The 6,300-nt window shown below is 45.5% G+C and overlaps 1 pseudogene; it reads left to right on the forward strand.

Moving 5' to 3' along the window:
• Nucleotides 1-3,025: 3,025 nt before the first annotated feature.
• LOC121483851 lies at nt 3,026-5,032 on the forward strand (annotated as a pseudogene).
• Nucleotides 5,033-6,300: the final 1,268 nt, after the last annotated feature.

Here is a 6,300-nt window from a genome sequence, read left to right on the forward strand (position 1 = left end):
ACATAAGACCTCTCTAGGAGCATCACCTGCAGAGCTGTTAATGAACAGGCACCTGAGAACATGCCTTGACATTGTTTCTATAGATAGAGGGGAAAAAGTACAACACAGGGAGGACAGAAGAAATAAGAAAGTAACCTAGATTTAGAAAAGTTATATATAAATGCAACTTTCCAAGAAAGAATAGATGAGAGGAAAAGGCTTGGGAAGAGAGTTGAGTAGGAGGACTCTAAGCTCACCTCATCCCATGTTTACAACTAGCTGAGTAAATGAACCAGAGAGTGATGCTAAGACTGGCATAACAAACTTCTCAACTAGTGTAGAGAAGCCACATTGGAGAGGTTAGGAAGGGTAGAAATGGTGATCAGGAGCTGCCTGCAGGAGGGAGGGACCTGTGGGCACTGAAAGGGGAAAATGCCAGGGAGCCTACCAGGGGAAAATGAATCCCCGTAATGTCTGGCTTTGAAAACCAGAGGGGCCAAATCTTTGAGTTTGTATAACCAGGGGGCCTGGTTCTTTAAAAGTTAGCTGACTCAGGACTGAGAAAGCTGGGAAGACAAGTAATAATGAGTTCCTACCCTTAAAGAGAGAACAAGCCACAGACAGGCAACATATAAGCAACAGTTTGCACAAACCAGGGGCAAAGGGGAGGGAGATCTGTTTATACTCATTTCAGAGTGTATTGGAGGACTTCTCCAAGAACAAAGGAATTGGTAGGCACCATTTTGCTCCTCCTCCACCCAACATAAACACAGAGCCACCTGCAGGAGGTGCTGCAGCACAGACAGTTGCTACCTAACCTACTAGCAGTGTACCCCACCCACGAATTCTCCTGAAGATCCACCCACTCCAAGCCTTCTGGCTTCAACCTTCGACTCTGGGCAAATTTTGTTAATACTGTGTGCACCATGCCCAATCACCACCCCAGTGCTTGGTACCCCTGTAGCCACCACACTTCAGATATCCAACCCAGAAATAGTGGCTCAGAGCAAACTTTGCTAATCCCACACAGGCATCTTGCCCATTCACCTTGTATACAGACAGGGCATCCTCAGCCACCACTACCACCACAGTGTGCTGTGCCCTGAGTGACCACTGGCCTACGGGGGGGGGGGGGCATCCCACATAAGACTAGTGCTCACTACAATTTTGCTAACACTACCAACTCACTCCCTGCAATTCTTCAGTCATGCCCCACCTGAACTGGCCTACCTGTGTCTCACTAACATCACAGAGAGCAAGCATAGCTCACAACAGGCAGAGAATCAGTAAAGACCTCTGGACTGAAAGGAAAAATGACTAAGTTACAGCACAAGGATGCAAGAAACCCACATAGAAGACTCCGCTAAAGTGCCAGTTTCAGGTGAACAGAAGACACTGGACTGCAGGGCACTGCAGGACCTCTTCTTCATAAAGCCACTACTTTCAAGAGCAGAAGATATAACTGACTTTCCTCACACAGAGAAAGAGACACAGAGAGGTAGAAAAATGAGGATACAAAGAAATATGACCCACGTGAAAGAACAGGACAAAATCACAGAAGGAGATCTAAGCAAAACAGAATTCATATGCCATAAAGAAAATTTAAAGCAATGATGATAAAGATACTCACTAGACTTCAGAAAACGATAGCATCCATGGGACCCTTGACAAAGAGATGAAAAATAACATATCAAAGATGAAGAACTCCATAAATAAAACTAAAAATACATTAGATGAAATAAATAGTAGGATACAGGAAATGGAGAAATGTATCAGTGACCTGGATGATAAAGCAATGGAAAGCATCAAGCTGACCACGTGAGCAACAAACAAATACTGCATAATGAGAATAGATGTAGAGAATTTAGTGACTCCATCAAGTGTATTAACATCCACTTTATAGGGATTCCAGAAGAAGAGAGAGAAAGGGAAGCAGAAAATGTGTTTGAAGCAATAACTGCTGGAAACTTTCCAAAGCTGGGGAGGGAAACAGAGATACAGATTCAGGAAGTACAGAGATCCCCAACAAATTCAATGTAAGGATGTCCACACCAAGACACAGTAACTAAAGTGGAAATAAAAGTGATAAAGAATGTTAAAGGTTGCAAGAGAAAAGAAGACAGTTGCATATAAAGGAAACCCTATAAGGCCATCAGCTGATATTTCATCAAAACCTGGTAGGCCAGAAGAAAGTGGCCTGATATAGTGAAAGCACTGAAAGGGAAAAATCTGCAGCCAGGAATAGTCTTACTGGCAAAACTGTCATTCAGAATAGAAGGAGAGATAAAGAGTTTTCCAGACAAATAAAAATTAAAAGAATTCATAACCATTAAACTAGTCCTCCACGAAATGTTAAGGGGGACTCTGTGAGTGAAAAACAAAACTGTAAGTAAGACTAAGAAAAACAGAAGCTCGAAAGAAAAAGAAAGCAAAACTGTTATATAAAAATACAAATGAAAGCACAAGATAAAAGGATGTAAAATATGATACCAACTATCTGAAATGTGGATCGGAGTAAAAATGAGTTCAAAATTAAGCAACCATCAGCTTAATAAAGACTGTTATATGAAGGATGTCATATATAAACCAAATGGCAACCACAAATCAAAAAAAAAATTTAAAAGAGTAAGAAATCTGAATATATCACTAAAGAAAGAGCAACCCATGAAAGAGAGAAAGAGAGGAAAGGATCAGAGAAAAACTACAAACAGAAACAACCACAGACAAATAACAAAACGGCAAATAAATACACGTCTATCAATAATTACTTGGAAAGTCAATGGATGAAACACCCTAATCAAAAGACATAGAATGAAAAAACAGACATAGGGTGACAAAGTGGATAAAAAATAAGACTCATCCATATGATCCCTAAAAGAGACTCATTTCAGATCTAACGACACCTGCAGATTAAAAGTGAGGGGATAGAGAAATATCTACCATGTGAAAAGATGTCAAAAGAAAGCTAGAGTAACAATATTTATATTGGACAAAATAGACTTTAAAATAGAGTGTGTAAAAAGGGATCAAGAACGCTCTAGGAGAGGGAGACGGACGTTGAGAGAACGAGAGGGAAGGAGAGAAAATGGCGTCCACGGATTACAGTACCTACAGCCAAGCTGCAGCCCAGCAGGGCTACAGTGCATACACCGCCCAACCAACTCAAGGATATGCACAGACCACCCAGGCATATGGGCAGCAGAGTTATGGAACCTATGGACAGCCCACTGATGTCAGCTATACCCAGGCTCAGACCACTGCAACTTATGGGCAGACCGCCTATGCAACTTCTTATGGACAGCCTCCCGCTGGTTATACTACTCCAACTGCCCCCCAGGCATACAGTCAGCCTGTCCAGGGGTACGGCACTGGTGCTTATGATACCACCACTGCTACGGTCACTACCACCCAGGCCTCCTATGCAGCTCAGTCTGCATATGGCACTCAACCTGCTTACCCAGCCTATGGGCAGCAGCCAGCAGCCACCGCACCTGCAAGACCACAGGATGGTAACAAACCCGCTGAGACTAGTCAACCTCAATCTAGCACAGGGGGTTACAACCAGCCCAGCCTAGGATATGGACAGAGTAACTACAGTTATCCCCAGGTACCTGGGAGCTACCCCATGCAGCCAGTCACAGAACCACCATCTTATCCTCCTACCAGCTACTCCTCTACACAGCCGACTAGTTATGATCAGAGCAGTTACTCTCAGCAGAACACCTATGGGCAGCCGAGCAGCTATGGACAGCAGAGTAGCTATGGTCAACAAAGCAGCTATGGGCAGCAGCCGCCCACTAGTTATCCCCCCCAAACTGGATCCTACAGCCAGGCTTCAGGTCAATATAGCCAACAGAGCAGCAGCTACAGGCAGCAGAGTTCATTCCGACAGGACCACCCCAGTAGCATGGGTGTTTATGGGCAGGAGTCTGGAGGATTTTCCGGACCAGGAGAGAACCAGAGCATGAGTGGCCCTGATAACCGGGGCAGGGGAAGAGGGGTATTTGATAGTGGAGGCATGAGCAGAGGTGGGCGGGGAGGAGGACGCGGTGGAATGGGCGCTGGAGAGCGAGGTGGCTTCAATAAGCCTGGTGGACCCATGGATTAAGGACCAGATCTTGATCTAGGCCCACCTGTAGATCTAGATGAAGACTCTGACAACAGTGCAATTTATGTGCAAGGCTTAAATGACAATGTGACTCTAGATGATCTGGGTGACTTCTTTAAGCAGTGTGGAGTTGTTAAGATGAACAAGAGAACCGAACAACCCATGATCCATATCTACTTGGACAAGGAAACAGGAAAGCCCAAAGGTGATGCTACAGTATCCTATGAAGACCCACCAACTGCCAAGGCTGCTGTGGAGTGGTTTGATGGGAAAGATTTTCAAGGAAGCAAACATAAGGTTTCTCTTGCTCGGAAGAAACCTCCAATGAACAGCATGCGGGGTGGTATGCCTCCCCGTGAGGGCAGAGGGATGCCACCGCCACTCCGTGGAGGTCCAGGGGGCCCAGGAGGTCCTGGGGGCCCCATGGGTCACATGGGAGGCCGTGGAGGAGACAGAGGTGGCTTTCCCCCAAGAGGACCCCGGGGTTCCCGAGGGAACCCATCTGGAGGAGGAAACGTCCAGCACCGAGCTGGGGACTGGCAGTGCCCCAATCCGGGGTGTGGAAACCAGAACTTCGCCTGGAGAACAGAATGCAACCAGTGTAAGGCCCCGAAGCCTGAAGGCTTCCTTCCACCACCCTTCCCGCCCCCGGGCAGTGACCGTGGCAGAGGTGGCCCTGGTGGCATGCGGGGAGGAAGAGGTGGCCTCATGGACCATGGTGGTCCCGGTGGGATGTTCAGAGGTGGCCGTGGTGGAGACAGAGGGGGCTTCCGTGGTGGCCGGGGCATGGACCGAGGTGGCTTTGGCGGAGGAAGACAAGGCGGTCCTGGTGGGCCCCCTGGACCTTTGATGGAACAGATGGGAGGAAGAAGAGGCGGGCGTGGAGGACCTGGAAAAATGGATAAAGGCGAGCACCGTCAGGAGTGCAGAGACCGGCCCTACTAGACACAGAGACCCCGCAGAGCTGCATTGACTACCAGATTTATTTTTTAAACCAGAAAATGTTTTAAATTTATAATTCCATATTTATAATGCTGGCCACAACATTATGATTATTCCTTGTCTGTACTTTAGTATTTTTCACCATTTGTGAAGAAACATTAAAACAAGTTAAATGGTAGTGTGCTGAGTTTTTTTTTCCTTCTTTTAAAGATGGTTGTTTAACTAAAGACTAAACAATGGGAACCCCTTGTGAGCATGCTCGGTATCATTGTGGAGAACCAAGAGGGCCTCTAACTGTAACAATGTTCATGGTTGTGATGTTTTTTTTTTTTTTTAATAAAATTCCAAATGTTTATAAAAAAAAAAAAAGAAGAACACTCTATAATAATAAAGGGGACATTCCAATAAGAAGATATAATAATTATAAATATGAATGCACCCAATATGGAAACACCCACATACATAAAACAGTAATAACAGACATAAAGGAACTAACTGATAGTGATACAAAATAGTGGGAGACTTTAACAGCGTACTTACATCAATGGACAGAAAATTCAAACAGAAAATCAATAAGGAAATAGTGAGTTTGAATGACACACTGGATCATTTCATACTGAAACAGCAGAATATACATTCTTTTCAAGTACACACAGAACATTTTCCAGAACAGATCGGAGAGTAGGCCATAAATAAACCCTCAACAAATTCAATAAAATCAAAGTCATACCATGCATCTTTTCTGACCTTAAACTATGAAACCAGAAGTCAACTACAAGAAAAAAATTAGAAAAACCACAAATACTCTATGTTAAAGAACATGCTACCAAACAATGAATGGGTCAACCAAGAAACCAAACAAATAATTCAAAAGTACATGGAGAGAGAGGGGCAAGATGGCGGAGGAGTAGGGTGTCCAGGTCACCTGTCCTCAGCAAATTACCTAGAAAACCATCCAATCATCCTGAAAACCTACGAATTCGGCCTGAGATTTAAAGAGAGACCAGCTGGAACGCTACAGTGAGAAGAGTTCGCGCTTCTCTCAAGGTAGGAAGACGGGAAAAAAGAAATAAAGGAACAAAAGGCCTCCAAGGGGGAGGGGCCCCGCGAGGAGCCGGGCTGAGGCCGGGGCGAGTGTCCCCAGGACAGGAGAGCCCCGTCCCGGAGGAGCAGGAGCTGCACCAACCTTCCCCGCAGAAAGGGGCTCCCGGGGAATTGGAGCAGGATCCCCAGAAAGGCGGGGACGCCCTCGGGCTCCCTGGGACAGTAAC

This window comes from Vulpes lagopus, unplaced genomic scaffold, assembly GCF_018345385.1.
Source record: "Vulpes lagopus strain Blue_001 unplaced genomic scaffold, ASM1834538v1 ctg186, whole genome shotgun sequence".
In the NCBI taxonomy this organism is placed as follows: Eukaryota; Metazoa; Chordata; class Mammalia; order Carnivora; family Canidae; genus Vulpes; species Vulpes lagopus.